The following is a 15951-nucleotide window of genomic DNA, read 5'->3' as shown; positions in this document are numbered from 1 at the left end:
GCTATTTGTCTTAATAGAACAATGTCGGTCGCAGACCGTCCCGTTACAAATAAATACACCCTGTCAGCAGGAGCAAAAATCACAAGTACGCTCCTCACTGATGTAGATAGCTATTTTGTGGCCTCCACAGGGATAAGCGGTCATACTAACAACTGGCTTGTTATGGCTGAGCAGGCCGCAAAGATGGCTGGCGCCAGTTGCGTTGCATGCATGGGTCCAAGACCTCTTTTGAAAATCATACCTGCGAATATAGGTCCTAAGTGTGCTGTTACTTTAATGTTAAGCCTGTCCATTTCACCCGCTCATGATTGTTTTAAATGGGGTAAGGTTTACCCTGTTGCCTCTGTGACAAAATATAAACCCCTTTTTTCGTCCGATGTAGCTAGGGGTAATGTTACATGTCTTAGATTACCTGGTACCGGTGAGGAGCTCGGCGCCCTGCCTCCTCTATGGTGTGGGTCCGTGACCAATGTCACTGCCCCTTTTTTGCCCATTGCTCGTAGTGATGTTTGGTTTTGGTGTAATAGTAAAAAACTTTGATAGGTTGCCTTTCGACAGCTCCGGAATTTGCGCTTTGGTAACCCTATTGCTACCCGTTCATTTGATACCGATGTCCTCTTATGATCTGACATCTTTTGCTAAGTCCGTGGTTCCCGTATTCTGGCCGAGAACAAAACGAAGCGCCGAATGGCGGGGCGCGGCTAATCCAATTTACATTGACGCCATTGGTGTTCCTAGAGGAGTACCGGATGAGTATAAGCTGGTGAATCAGATAGCAGCTGGTTTTGAATCCGCCCTGTGTTGGTGGTGTACTATTAACAAAAATGTTGGCAGGATTAACTACGTCCGTTACAACGTGCAGAGGCTTGGAAACTGGTCCGAGGCGGGTTTCAAGGCGGTCCACTCCCAACTGGCCGCTACTTCCCTCATGGCTTTCCAGAATCGAATGGCCCTTGACATGCTACTCTCAAAGGAGGGCGGTGTCTGCGCCATGTTCGGTGAGCAATGTTGCACGTTTATTCCGAATAATACTGCAGCCGGTGGAAGCCTGTCCCAGGCCCTTGAGGGCCTGCGGGCCTTGAACGGGAAGATGAAGGAGCACAGTGGGGTGAACACAGAGGTTTGGACCGACTGGTTGAACGTGTTCGGAAAGTACCGCACCCTGGTTTCCTCTGCCCTGGTCTCCATAGCCGTTTTCTCTGCCATTTTGACCTTGTGTGGATGTTGTTGCATTCCTTGTCTCCGATCCCTAATTAACAGGCTAATTACAACTGCTATCTCTCCACCAGCTGAGACTTTCCCGTTGCTCCAAAGGGATGACCTTTCGATCGACGCGGGTTCCTTCTCTAGTGACGACCCGGTCGACGACTCTTTTGTGGTAAACCTGTCCGGTTTGTTTCTTGACCCTAGCTTTGCCGATTATGACTCAGTTTCCTCCCGTGTGTAAGTTAGTTCTTGCGAAATGTGATCCCTCGGCTGAAAATCTTTTTTGAAGTGGCCATATGGGTGATGGGTTGTTCTCCGGGAACTTATGATAAAACAGGGGGGAATTGTTAGATAAATTGTATATATATGTTATCATGCGTTCCCTAATGAGTACTTATTAATAAAGTTATTGCGCAGAATGCTTGCTGTTTCTTCTTGCAGACATCACCTAGTCCACAACAAGTCAAACGATGCTGGCTGGAGCTTCCTGACCTTCTACACATCTGGGAATCCAAGAAAGTTGTTGATGTCTGCACATGTCATTTTGTCTATGCACTCTTTTCACATGACTACTTTGTTTCCCATAACATTTTATCCTTGCGACTTCTAGTTTCACATAGAATCTCGTTTCTTCACTCTTGAGACTAGCCCACGCTTTCCCCCCCACCTATCAGGGGCTAGTCTCACATTGTAGGTAGGGCATTTCCTTAATAAAAAGAGAGGAGTGTAAACAAGACCTTTAGTGTATTTTGGATTGCTGTAAGTCTGGATGCACTCCTCGCGAGAAAAGATCAACATTCTGTCTCACTGGTTTTGTCTGCTGATCCTTTTGCTGAATCTGAACCTAACAGCAGCCTTCACAGTTTAACTCTTTAATGTATGCCAGAATGATCGATGCACAGCTGTGGAGCCCTTTCTGCCAGATGCGAAAGAAGGTCCCTCTCTCAGCGCCAAGGTTCCTGCTCTTATACTACTCTGGGCCGCCTTCCTGCAAGGAGGCGACTCTGCCTAATCTGTATGATAACGTGTGACCTTGTAGTCTTAACTGAGAGCGAATTCTACATATGTGCAAAGGGTGTCATAGAGAAGAGAAAGCTAATAAAGCAAGAGAAGGGTTGCAGCGCTATAACGGCATAGCTCAAGCTACCCAGCTAAACACATGTGCCAAAGAGGCCTATTCTAACAAACCGTTGGTGAGAATGGGTAGAGATAGACTCTTATTGTTCCTCCCCACGGAAATCTTTAGTAAAAGGCGAACCATTTATTCGATCTGAAGAGAAAAAAGAGTGAGCTGATAATCTGGGTGAAAACGGGCCACCCCACTGCTGGTCTCACCAAATTCACAGGCGGTCTCACACTCAAATTGCAGCAACCATTCCTTCTAATACAAACAATAGACGTTCATAGATTTACTATACTTAGAAGGCCTCAACCTAAATAGAAGGTTTAAACGAGTATTTTGTGTTCATTAATGTCTTTTTTACTTAAAACATTGTTGGCGCACAGGATTGTAGGTACCTGATGGAACACATTCTTTCAAACAGCGTCACCTATCGATTGGGCGTCTATTTTGAGTATTGAAGGTAAAAACAGTTGTATGTCTTGGTACGTGTACTTTTGATATCAGAGAATGGGAAATGATCCCCCCATCTCTGTGTTTTATTTGAAAACATGTGATTTCATAACTTTATTCGACACAAATCGGGAAAGAAAATACGATCGTAATTTCTCAAATGATTTCTCAAATTTCAGAAGTGCTCTATATCTCTCGTGTCGCAAATAATTGAGGCTTTTGTCGTTGCAGTGGAGGTGAATTTGGAGTGTAATTCACCTCCACTGCGACGGTGGCGTTCGAGATTTGACATTTGAATATAAATCTGTCCGTTACATTCCGATTGGTAGCGAATATGACATGGACCTGAGGACTGCATTTTAGTGATGAATGAATTCGGATTAATATCATAGCCGGTTTGGGCGTGTCCTTTCAGGGTCATATTTTGTTTCTACCGCTGCCTCGTGGCAGCCAGGCCTAAAAAAAGATGGGAACACCTGAGGGAGTTTCACCAAGATGAATTTGGAAGAACTTTATGAAATAAAGTTGATGTTAAAACATAGGTGGACGTAATGTCTGGAAGCCTGCGTTCAACAGAAGGCTGTTTGGCAACAGTGAACAGCGGACAAATTCAGCAAGGTAATTTACTTACGCCATGACCCAGATTCGTTCCGGTGATGCTACGGCCACAACACTGTACGATCATGACCAATATGCAATCGCATACAATAAGTTTAGGGTCTTTTCTTTAGGATCTTCAGCCAAGACACCCAGGCAGACCATGAAAGAATGTTGATGTTAAAATGTCGGTGGAACTATCCAACTGTGCAGATCCGATGATCCCAAAGCTTTGGGGTGAGACAACATTGAAAAAACGTTTCGCTTTGTTTACAGTGTCACTTATTTTGTGGCTTACCTTTTCTTCGTTACACATCTAAAGTATCGTATCATTTTCCCTTGCGGCTTATACTACACCGTACATACCATATCACGTCGCCTATTCAACTCATGCATGAGATGCGATGGCTGAAATATTTAGGCGATGGGTTGCTACTCCATTGTGCTCTCCACTCATCATTTCATATCACATCCTCGTCGGGTTCATTCACATCCAAAGTATCTTGGCACAACATACGTAACATGACTTATCAACACACGACGAGGTGGCCGAGAGGTTAAGGCGATGGATTGCTAATCCGTTGTGCTCTGCACGCATGGGTTCAAATCCCATCCTCGTCGAAGGCTTGCTTTGAGAGAATATTTGCACAAACTAAACAGGAAAGAGGGTTCTCACCTGTGTGTGTTTTGAACTGTCGCTTCTCTGAGAATCTTTGACCACAAACTGAGCAGGCCAGTGTGGGTTCTTGTGTGTCTTTTGAAGTTTCCCATCTCTGAGAATCTTTGGCCACAAACTGAGTAAGAAAAAGGGTTTTCACCTGTGTGTGTTCTTGCATGTGTTTTTAATTTTACCTCCTGAGAGAATCTTTGGCCACAAACTGAGCAGGAAAAAGGGTTCTTACCAGTGTGGGTTGTTGTGTGTCTTTTCAAGCTTCCTTTCTCTGAGAATCTTTGGCCACAAGCTGAGCAGGAAACATTTTTTTTCACCTGTGTGTGTTCTTCCATGTGTTTTTAAGTTTACCTTCTGGGAGAATCTTTGAAATTCTGCTGGAATGTAATGGGGTCAGCTGGTGCAGGGGAATGATTCTCGCCTAGGGTTCTTTGATTGCCCGGGTTAAACTCCCGGACGAGCTCTTCTTTGAAACACTGCTGTCTATCGTTGTGTGGAGTGTTTGACAGGCCAATGTTACACAGAATGTAACATGGTCTGCAAGCTTTCTTTGAGGCTCGTTGGTCTAGGGCAGGGGTGTCAAACTCATTTTTGTCGCGGGCCACATTGTAGTCAAAGTTTCCCTCGATGGGCCATTATGACTGTCAACCCAAATAAATAAACGCCTCATATTATATACAGTATAAGCTACAAAACAAACTGACAAATAATTGCTTTTTCAAATCAGACTCGTGGAAACTTTTCACATGAAGATTCTTAAAAGTTCCGACAATTTGCAATGTTAGTATGACATAGATTTAATGCACAATTTGTCGTTGCGGGCCACAGAAAATGATACGGTGGGCCATAACTGGCCCCCGGGCCTCGAGTTTGACACCAGTGGTCTAGGGGTATGAATCTTGCTTTGGGTGTGAGAGGTCTGGGGTTTAACTCCCAGATGATCCCTTCGTTAAAACATTGCTGTTGATCAACTAGCCCCATTTCATCTGAGGTGCATGTCACATGGGCTGTCAATTGAAACGAAACGGGTTGTGTTCATTTACCTTGGGTCTCTTGAATCTGTTGTTTCGATTCTCATCACTTGAATCTGCCGTCGTGTGTCATCCATTGCGCCACTCACCCTACAAGACTGTATCGACTGTAAACTTGTGTGGAAAACTGTCATTGTCCAAAGGAAGGCTGTTTAGCAACAGTGACCAGCAGACAAATTCAACAAGGTCATTTGATTATACCATAACCCGGATTCGAATCGAACCACTACACGATCATGGCCTGTATGCAGTAGCGTTAATAAGATGCACATGTTGGCCATGATCGTATAGTGGTTAGTACTCTGCGTTGTGGCCGCAGCAACCCCGGTTCGAATCCGGGTCATGGCACACTCAAATTACTTGTGTGGAATTTGTCCCTTTCTTACTATTGCTAAACAGCCATCTTTTGGACAATGACGATTTTCCACACGTTTGCGGTCGATAGCCTTAACTTGTAGGGCGAGTGGCGCAATGGATAAAGCATCATGGCGTATTCGAATAATGTCACCCATTTTTTATTTATTTTTTTCATTTTTGCAAAAGCTTACAAGCCACATATTCCCGTGGGGCTCGTGGAGCAATGGATAACGAACGCATCTGTCTACAGATCAGAAGATTCCAGGACTCCTGGCCAGCTCACATGCCATTTTGTGGTCAACATTAGCTACGTGTAATTTCTGTGAACTATTGGGTTGAAGTAACTCACAGACACTGTCAACCAATAGTCTTTCCAATTTTGTCTCATCTCGAGACTTAGGGATCATCGGATCTGCGTAGTTATTGGATAGTTCCACCAACATTTTAACATCAACATTCTTTCATGGTCTGCTTGAGTGTCGTGGCTGAAGATCCTAGAGAAAAGACCCTAAACATGCAACTGCATGTTAGCCATAATATAGCATTGAGGCGGCTGCAACCCCAGTTTGAATCTGGTTAATAGCCTCCTATTTATTTATTTATTTATTTATTTATTTATTTATTTATTTATTTATTGTTGTGTTATTTATTCATTATTTATTCAGCACGCTTTTGTTATACTTGTTTACTTGTTTGTCTGTTGTGAGCCATGTCTTGTCACCGTGGGATAGGGGGGAACGAAATTTCGGTTTCTTTGTGTGTCTTTGCCATGTGGAGAAATTGACAATAAAGCTGACTTTGACTTTGACTTTGACTTTGACTTTGAATGAACTTGTTGCAGTTATTTTTTATTCACCCTCAACAGTCTTACGTTGGACCATGACAAATTTACATACACGCAAGCTTACCGAAAATGACAACTTCCCGTGGGGCTAGTGGCTCGTTCCTTGCTCTGAACGGACAGCCAAAACGATTCCTAACACTTACTAATCAAGTCCTAACCAATTCCTGTGTGTGTGTATGGGGGGGCGGGGCAAAGGAACCAATCAGATGGCCCGAATCCATGCATGGCCGATGACGGCAGTGATCAGCACAGTGATATTTGAGAATTGAAATGAAGTTTATAGGATTTGCAGACAGTGTACAATCATTATTTAAACAAAAGTAGGCAGGCGCATACATTTGGAAACCCCAACAGAAAAATGACATCAATATTTAGTAGTTCCTCCTTTTGCAGAAATAACAGCCTCTGAACCAGTGGTTCTTAACCTGGATTCGGTCAAACTCTAGGGGTTCGGTGAGTCGGTCTCAGGGGTTTAGCAGAGCCTCCCTTCCACTGCGGAGGTCCGAACACACCTGATTTATAAATTCGTGATAACGCATATCTGAACTGGTCTCGCAAAGGCAACAGCAGAAGTACGACTGATTTGCTGGTATGTCATTTGTCGTGAATTCATGCATTGTGTTGGTTTTATTCTTTCAACAAGGTGGTGTCCATGCACTTCTGCATAAGTTCCGCTCTAGTCTTCTGGCCCAACTCTTTCGTACATATGATGACCATGGAAAGTTCTTTGCGAATGATCAATCTTTGCCTTTCATGTTCATCGGGACTACCCTTTTAATAGGTACCTACACTGTGTATTTGGATAGAGACAGGAAATGATTGTTGACTTCCGGAAGGGTCACACAACACACCTGCCGCTGACCATCGACGGTGCTGTGGTGGAGAGGGTGAGCTGCACCAAGTTCCTGGGGGTGCACATCAGTGAGGACCTCTCCTGGTCCGAAAACACCTCGTCACTGGCAAAGAAAGCTCAGCGCCGCTTGTACTTCCTGCGGAAGCTCAGGCGTGCATGTGCTCCTCAGGCAGTCCTGTCTACATTTTACCGTGGCACCATTGAGAGCGTCCTCACCAGTTGCATCGCTGTCTGGGGTGGTAACTGCACTGAACAGAACTTGAAGGCCCTGCAGCGCATTGTGAATACGGCTGGTAAGATTATTGGTGCTTCGCTACCCTCCCTGAAGGACATTTACACCTCCCATGTCGCCTGCAAGGCAACCTCGATTGCCAGAGATGTGAGTCACCCGGCTCACTCTTTGTTTGACCTTCTGCCCTCTGGGAAGAGGTACAGGAGCCTGCGCTCCCGCACCACCAGACTCGCAAACAGCTTCTTTCTCCAGGCTGTTAGGGCCCTGAACTCGCTACCCCCTTCTGCGTAGCGTGCGGCACTGTTACGCTACTTTCGGGAATGTCTGCTGTACGCGCACTTGCTCCTTTTTTTCTCTGCTCCTCCTATTTATTTATTGTTGTTTATTATTGTTGTTGTTGTGTTATTTATTCATTATTTATTCAGCACGCTTTTGTTATACTTGTTTACTTGTTGTCTGTTGTGAGCCATGTCTTGTCACCGTGGGATAGGGGGGAACGAAATTTCGGTTTCTTTGTGTGTCTTTGGCATGTGGAGAAATTGACAATAAAGCTGACTTTGACTTTGACTTTGACTTTGACTTTGACTACCCTTTTAATAGGTACCTACACTGTGTATTTGGATAGAGACTGCTGAAAGGGGACACACTCGTGAACTACATGCATTACTGCGGGTGAAGAAGAGTGAACAAATAAGTCAGCAGACAAGGTTGCCGATTTATTAGTGCCCAGAAGAGCAGCACTCTGTTCCGTACTGTAACCTGTTAGGTTTGTTCCCGGTTCTTTATCTTTAATGCTCGATATGCTAACAGCAATTACCAAGAGGCAGCCTTCACAGTTTAACTCTTTAATGTATGCCAGAATGATCGATGCACAGCTGTGGAGCCCTTTCTGCCAGATGCGAAAGAAGGTCCCTCTCTCAGCGCCAAGGTTCCTGCTCTTATACTACTCTGGGCCGCCTTCCTGCAAGGAGGCGACTCTGCCTAATCTGTATGATAACGTGTGACCTTGTAGTCTTAACTGAGAGCGAATTCTACATATGTGCAAAGGGTGTCATAGAGAAGAGAAAGCTAATAAAGCAAGAGAAGGGTTGCAGCGCTATAACGGCATAGCTCAAGCTACCCAGCTAAACACATGTGCCAAAGAGGCCTATTCTAACAAACCGTTGGTGAGAATGGGTAGAGATAGACTCTTATTGTTCCTCCCCACGGAAATCTTTAGTAAAAGGCGAACCATGTATTCGATCTGAAGAGAAAAACGAGTGAGCTGATAATCTGGGTGAAAACGGGCCACCCCACTGCTGGTCTCACCAAATTCACAGGCGGTCTCACACTCAAATTGCAGCAACCATTCCTTCTAATACAAACAATAGACGTTCATAGATTTACTATACTTAGAAGGCCTCAACCTAAATAGAAGGTTTAAACGAGTATTTTGTGTTCATTAATGTCTTTTTTACTTAAAACATTGTTGGCGCACAGGATTGTAGGTACCTGATGGAACACATTCTTTCAAACAGCGTCACCTATCGATTGGGCGTCTATTTTGAGTATTGAAGGTAAAAACAGTTGTATGTCTTGGTACGTGTACTTTTGATATCAGAGAATGGGAAATGATCCCCCCATCTCTGTGTTTTATTTGAAAACATGTGATTTCATAACTTTATTCGACACAAATCGGGAAAGAAAATACGATCGTAATTTCTCAAATGATTTCTCAAATTTCAGAAGTGCTCTATATCTCTCGTGTCGCAAATAATTGAGGCTTTTGTCGTTGCAGTGGAGGTGAATTTGGAGTGTAATTCACCTCCACTGCGACGGTGGCGTTCGAGATTTGACATTTGAATATAAATCTGTCCGTTACATTCCGATTGGTAGCGAATATGACATGGACCTGAGGACTGCATTTTAGTGATGAATGAATTCGGATTAATATCATAGCCGGTTTGGGCGTGTCCTTTCAGGGTCATATTTTGTTTCTACCGCTGCCTCGTGGCAGCCAGGCCTAAAAAAAGATGGGAACACCTGAGGGAGTTTCACCAAGATGAATTTGGAAGAACTTTATGAAATAAAGTTGATGTTAAAACATAGGTGGACGTAATGTCTGGAAGCCTGCGTTCAACAGAAGGCTGTTTGGCAACAGTGAACAGCGGACAAATTCAGCAAGGTAATTTACTTACGCCATGACCCAGATTCGTTCCGGTGATGCTACGGCCACAACACTGTACGATCATGACCAATATGCAATCGCATACAATAAGTTTAGGGTCTTTTCTTTAGGATCTTCAGCCAAGACACCCAGGCAGACCATGAAAGAATGTTGATGTTAAAATGTCGGTGGAACTATCCAACTGTGCAGATCCGATGATCCCAAAGCTTTGGGGTGAGACAACATTGAAAAAACGTTTTGCTTTGTTTACAGTGTCACTTATTTTGTGGCTTACCTTTTCTTCGTTACACATCTAAAGTATCGTATCATTTTACCTTGCGGCTTATACTACACCGTACATACCATATCACGTCGCCTATTCAACTCATGCATGAGATGCGAAGGCTGAAATATTTAGGCGATGGGTTGCTACTCCATTGTGCTCTCCACTCATCATTTCATATCACATCCTCGTCGGGTTCATTCACATCCAAAGTATCTTGGCACAACATACGTAAAATGACTTATCAACACACGACGAGGTGGCCGAGAGGTTAAGGCGATGGATTGCTAATCCGTTGTGCTCTGCACGCATGGGTTCAAATCCCATCCTCGTCGAAGGCTTGCTTTGAGAGAATATTTGCACAAACTAAACAGGAAAGAGGGTTCTCACCTGTGTGTGTTTTGAACTGTCGCTTCTCTGAGAATCTTTGACCACAAACTGAGCAGGCCAGTGTGGGTTCTTGTGTGTCTTTTGAAGTTTCCCATCTCTGAGAATCTTTGGCCACAAACTGAGTAAGAAAAAGGGTTTTCACCTGTGTGTGTTCTTGCATGTGTTTTTAATTTTACCTCCTGAGAGAATCTTTGGCCACAAACTGAGCAGGAAAAAGGGTTCTTACCAGTGTGGGTTGTTGTGTGTCTTTTCAAGCTTCCTTTCTCTGAGAATCTTTGGCCACAAGCTGAGCAGGAAACATTTTTTTCACCTGTGTGTGTTCTTCCATGTGTTTTTAAGTTTACCTTCTGGGAGAATCTTTGAAATTCTGCTGGAATGTAATGGGGTCAGCTGGTCTACTATGGGGCTCATTGGTGCAGGGGAATGATTCTCGCCTAGGGTTCTTTGATTGCCCGGGCTAAACTCCCGGACGAGCTCTTCTTTGAAACACTGCTGTCTATCGTTGTGTGGAGTGTTTGACAGGCCAATGTTACACAGAATGTAACATGGTCTGCAAGCTTTCTTTGAGGCTCGTTGGTCTAGGGCAGGGGTGTCAAACTCATTTTTGTCGCGGGCCACATTGTAGTCAAAGTTTCCCTCGATGGGCCATTATGACTGTCAACCCAAATAAATAAACGCCTCATATTATATACAGTATAAGCTACAAAACAAACTGACAAATAATTGCTTTTTCAAATCAGACTCGTGGAAACTTTTCACATGAAGATTCTTAAAAGTTCCGACAATTTGCAATGTTAGTATGACATAGATTTAATGCACAATTTGTCGTTGCGGGCCACAGAAAATGATACGGTGGGCCATAACTGGCCCCCGGGCCTCGAGTTTGACACCAGTGGTCTAGGGGTATGAATCTTGCTTTGGGTGTGAGAGGTCTGGGGTTTAACTCCCAGATGATCCCTTCGTTAAAACATTGCTGTTGATCAACTAGCCCCATTTCATCTGAGGTGCATGTCACATGGGCTGTCAATTGAAACGAAACGGGTTGTGTTAATTTACCTTGGGTCTCTTGAATCTGTTGTTTCGATTCTCATCACTTGAATCTGCCGTCGTGTGTCATCCATTGCGCCACTCACCCTACAAGACTGTATCGACTGTAAACTTGTGTGGAAAACTGTCATTGTCCAAAGGAAGGCTGTTTAGCAACAGTGACCAGCAGACAAATTCAACAAGGTCATTTGATTATACCATAACCCGGATTCGAATCGAACCACTACACGATCATGGCCTGTATGCAGTAGCGTTAATAAGATGCACATGTTGGCCATGATCGTATAGTGGTTAGTACTCTGCGTTGTGGCCGCAGCAACCCCGGTTCGAATCCGGGTCATGGCACGCTCAAATTACTTGTGTGGAATTTGTCCCTTTCTTACTATTGCTAAACAGCCATCTTTTGGACAATGACGATTTTCCACACGTTTGCGGTCGATAGCCTTAACTTGTAGGGCGAGTGGCGCAATGGATAAAGCATCATGGCGTATTCGAATAATGTCACCCATTTTTTATTTATTTTTTTCATTTTTGCAAAAGCTTACAAGCCACATATTCCCGTGGGGCTCGTGGAGCAATGGATAACGAACGCATCTGTCTACAGATCAGAAGATTCCAGGACTCCTGGCCAGCTCACATGCCATTTTGTGGTCAACATTAGCTACGTGTAATTTCTGTGAACGATTGGGTTGAAGTAACTCACAGACACTGTCAACCAATAGTCTTTCCAATTTTGTCTCATCTCGAGACTTAGGGATCATCGGATGTGCGTAGTTATTGGATAGTTCCACCAACATTTTAACATCAACATTCTTTCATGGTCTGCTTGAGTGTCGTGGCTGAAGATCCTAGAGAAAAGACCCTAAACATGCAACTGCATGTTGGCCATAATATAGCATTGAGGCGGCTGCAACCCCAGTTTGAATCTGGTTAATAGCCGAATGAACTTGTTGCAGTTATTTTTTATTCACCCTCAACAGTCTTACGTTGGACCATGACAAATTTACATACACGCAAGCTTACCGAAAATGACAACTTCCCGTGGGGCTAGTGGCTCGTTCCTTGCTCTGAACGGACAGCCAAAACGATTCCTAACACTTACTAATCAAGTCCTAACCAATTCCTGTGTGTGTGTGTATGGGGGGGCGGGGCAAAGGAACCAATCAGATGGCCCGAATCCATGCATGGCCGATGACGGCAGTGATCAGCACAGTGATATTTGAGAATTGAAATGAAGTTTATAGGATTTGCAGACAGTGTACAATCATTATTTAAACAAAAGTAGGCAGGCGCATACATTTGGAAACCCCAACAGAAAAATGACATCAATATTTAGTAGTTCCTCCTTTTGCAGAAATAACAGCCTCTGAACCAGTGGTTCTTAACCTGGATTCGGTCAAACTCTAGGGGTTCGGTGAGTCGGTCTCAGGGGTTTAGCAGAGCCTCCCTTCCACTGCGGAGGTCCGAACACACCTGATTTATAAATTCGTGATAACGCATATCTGAACTGGTCTCGCAAAGGCAACAGCAGAAGTACTACTGATTTGCTGGTATGTCATTTGTCGTGAATTCATGCATTGTGTTGGTTTTATTCTTTCAACAAGGTGGTGTCCATGCACTTCTGCATAAGTTCCGCTCTAGTCTTCTGGCCCAACTCTTTCGTACATATGATGACCATGGAAAGTTCTTTGCGAATGATCAATCTTTGCCTTTCATGTTCATCGGGACTACCCTTTTAATAGGTACCTACACTGTGTATTTGGATAGAGACTGCTGAAAGGGGACACACTCGTGAACTACATGCATTACTGCGGGTGAAGAAGAGTGAACAAATAAGTCAGCAGACAAGGTTGCCGATTTATTAGTGCCCAGAAGAGCAGCACTCTGTTCCGTACTGTAACCTGTTAGGTTTGTTCCCGGTTCTTTATCTTTAATGCTCGATATGCTAACAGCAATTACCAAGAGGCAGCCTTCACAGTTTAACTCTTTAATGTATGCCAGAATGATCGATGCACAGCTGTGGAGCCCTTTCTGCGAGATGCGAAAGAAGGTCCCTCTCTCAGCGCCAAGGTTCCTGCTCTTATACTACTCTGGGCGTTCGAGATTTGACATTTGAATATAAATCTGTCCGTTACATTCCGATTGGTAGCGAATATGACATGGACCTGAGGACTGCATTTTAGTGATGAATGAATTCGGATTAATATCATAGCCGGTTTGGGCGTGTCCTTTCAGGGTCATATTTTGTTTCTACCGCTGCCTCGTGGCAGCCAGGCCTAAAAAAAGATGGGAACACCTGAGGGAGTTTCACCAAGATGAATTTGGAAGAACTTTATGAAATAAAGTTGATGTTAAAACATAGGTGGACGTAATGTCTGGAAGCCTGCGTTCAACAGAAGGCTGTTTGGCAACAGTGAACAACGGACAAATTCAGCAAGGTAATTTACTTACGCCATGACCCAGATTCGTTCCGGTGATGCTACGGCCACAACACTATACGATCATGACCAATATGCAATCGCATACAATAAGTTTAGGGTCTTTTCTTTAGGATCTTCAGCCAAGACACCCAGGCAGACCATGAAAGAATGTTGATGTTAAAATGTCGGTGGAACTATCCAACTGTGCAGATCCGATGATCCCAAAGCTTTGGGGTGAGACAACATTGAAAAAACGTTTTGCTTTGTTTACACTGTCACTTATTTTGTGGCTTACCTTTTCTTCGTTACACATCTAAAGTATCGTATCATTTTACCTTGCGGCTTATACTACACCGTACATACCATATCACGTCGCCTATTCAACTCATGCATGAGATGCGATGGCTGAAATATTTAGGCGATGGGTTGCTACTCCATTGTGCTCTCCACTCATCATTTCATATCACATCCTCGTCGGGTTCACATTCACATCCAAAGTATCTTGGCACAACATACGTAACATGACTTATCAACACACGACGAGGTGGCCGAGAGGTTAAGGCGATGGACTGCTAATCCGTTGTGCTCTGCACGCATGGGTTCAAATCCCATCCTCGTCGAAGGCTTGCTTTGAGAGAATATTTGCACAAACTAAACAGGAAAGAGGGTTCTCACCTGTGTGTGTTTTGAACTGTCGCTTCTCTGAGAATCTTTGACCACAAACTGAGCAGGCAAAAGGTTTTTCTCACCAGTGTAGGTTCTTGTGTGTCTTTTGAAGTTTCCCATCTCTGAGAATCTTTGGCCACAAACTGAGTAAGAAAAAGGGTCTTCACCTGTGTGTGTTCTTGCATGTGTTTCTAAATTTACCTTCTGAGAGAATCTTTGGCCACAAACTGAGCAGGAAAAACGGTTCTTACCAGTGTGGGTTGTTGTGTGTCTTTTCAAGCTCCCTTTCTCTGAGAATCTTTGGCCACAAGCTGAGCAGGAAGATTTTTTTTCACCTGTGTGTGTTCTTCCATGTGTTTTTAAGTTTACCTTCTGGGAGAATCATTGGCCACAAACTGAGCAGGAAAACGGTTCCTCGTGGGTGGGGTTATTTGTGTGTGTGTGTTTTAAGTGACCCTTCTGAGAGAATAGGAACTGGGCAGGAAAAAGGTTTCTGAACTCTGTGTGTTCTTGTGATTATTTTTAGGTGACTGTTCTGAGAGAATCTTTGGCCATAAACTGAGCAGATAAAATATTTTTCACCTGAGTGTGTTCTTGCATGTATTTTTAAGTTAACCTCCTGAGACGATCTTTGGACACAAAGTGATCTGGAAAAAGATATCTCACTGGTGTGGGTTCTTGTGTGTGTTTGCAAGTCACCCTTCTGAAAGAATTTCTGGCCACAAACTGAGAAGGAAAAACGTTTCTCCCCAGTGTGGGTTCTCATGTGACTTGTTAAGTGCCTCTTCTGAGAGAATCTTTGGAAAAATGTTTCCCTCCTGTGTGTATTCTTAGGTGTAGTTTCAAACTCCTCAATTTCTGACTCATCATCTGCAGCGTCAGAAGCATGTGACAACATGTCATCACAATCTGATGTTGGAGCTAAGAGGTCGTCTGCTTGCGATCCTCCACGGTGGGCTCCATTATCTTCTGTTGTCATGTGTTGACGAGAGCTGCTTCTTGCAGGCTCCACCCCTTTGCTCACCTCACGTTGACCCTCATCTATACTTTTCAATAAGAGACAAGTTGAGGGTATACTGTAGATGTCCTCTTCTTCCTTCTCTTTCCTCTCCTCTTTTATCAAAGTTGCTCTGGCTCCGCCTCCTCTTTTTTGATGAAAGGACACACCTTGTGCTGTTTCTCATTAATCATGGCTGTTCCTGGCTTTTGTCACATTCAAATTTGTACATAAAGACCAGCGCTTCAACCTCCAGCTTCAACCACCAGCTTCAACCAGAGGTTCGAGCACGCTAACTGATTCTCAAACTTGGCCAAGTTATCTGGCCTTGCTTGCTCGCAGAATAGTAGCATGGGAGGTAAACATGGTGACATCCTGATTTCCACTTTGCAATATAATATTGTAGTTGAATAGTTTATAGTTTATTATCAGCTGCAGTAGAACAGGCCTTGTAGCTCAGTGGTTAGAGCACTGGTCTTGTGGACCGGTTTGGTGAACCCCAGACATCTGGTCACATTGAATCAGAGCAGGGTGTTTTGTGATGTTGGGGGAAACAGGGGGAAACTTGATTGCTTCCTCTGCAGCTGGTCAACCAGTGCAAAGGTCTTAGCACTTTGTTTATGATGTCGTGAGAACAAA

The 15951-nt window shown here is 44.0% G+C and overlaps 7 non-coding genes across 7 annotated transcripts; 5 read left to right on the top strand and 2 right to left on the bottom strand.

The window, feature by feature from the left end:
* Positions 1–2384: 2384 nt before the first annotated feature.
* Positions 2385–2496, bottom strand: LOC125991821 (U5 spliceosomal RNA). The gene has a single exon (XR_007489461.1). It is a non-coding gene; the product is annotated as a U5 spliceosomal RNA (small nuclear RNA).
* Positions 2497–3915: 1419 nt separating this feature from the next.
* trnas-gcu (transfer RNA serine (anticodon GCU)) lies at positions 3916–3997 on the top strand. Its single transcript has one exon. It is a non-coding gene; the product is annotated as a tRNA-Ser (tRNA).
* Positions 3998–5353: 1356 nt separating this feature from the next.
* On the top strand, positions 5354–5425 carry trnah-gug (transfer RNA histidin (anticodon GUG)). The gene has a single exon. It is a non-coding gene; the product is annotated as a tRNA-His (tRNA).
* A 3089-nt stretch (positions 5426–8514) lies between these two features.
* On the bottom strand, positions 8515–8626 carry LOC125991822 (U5 spliceosomal RNA). Its single transcript, XR_007489462.1, has one exon. It is a non-coding gene; the product is annotated as a U5 spliceosomal RNA (small nuclear RNA).
* A 1419-nt stretch (positions 8627–10045) lies between these two features.
* Positions 10046–10127, top strand: trnas-gcu (transfer RNA serine (anticodon GCU)). The gene has a single exon. It is a non-coding gene; the product is annotated as a tRNA-Ser (tRNA).
* Positions 10128–11502: 1375 nt separating this feature from the next.
* trnah-gug (transfer RNA histidin (anticodon GUG)) lies at positions 11503–11574 on the top strand. The gene has a single exon. It is a non-coding gene; the product is annotated as a tRNA-His (tRNA).
* Positions 11575–14187: 2613 nt separating this feature from the next.
* Positions 14188–14269, top strand: trnas-gcu (transfer RNA serine (anticodon GCU)). The gene has a single exon. It is a non-coding gene; the product is annotated as a tRNA-Ser (tRNA).
* Positions 14270–15951: the final 1682 nt, after the last annotated feature.

Source organism: Syngnathus scovelli, chromosome 21, assembly GCF_024217435.2.
Source record: "Syngnathus scovelli strain Florida chromosome 21, RoL_Ssco_1.2, whole genome shotgun sequence".
Lineage (NCBI taxonomy): Eukaryota > Metazoa > Chordata > Actinopteri > Syngnathiformes > Syngnathidae > Syngnathus > Syngnathus scovelli.
Note: the sequence above shows the minus strand (reverse complement) of the source record. Positions and strands in the feature narration are given on the sequence as shown.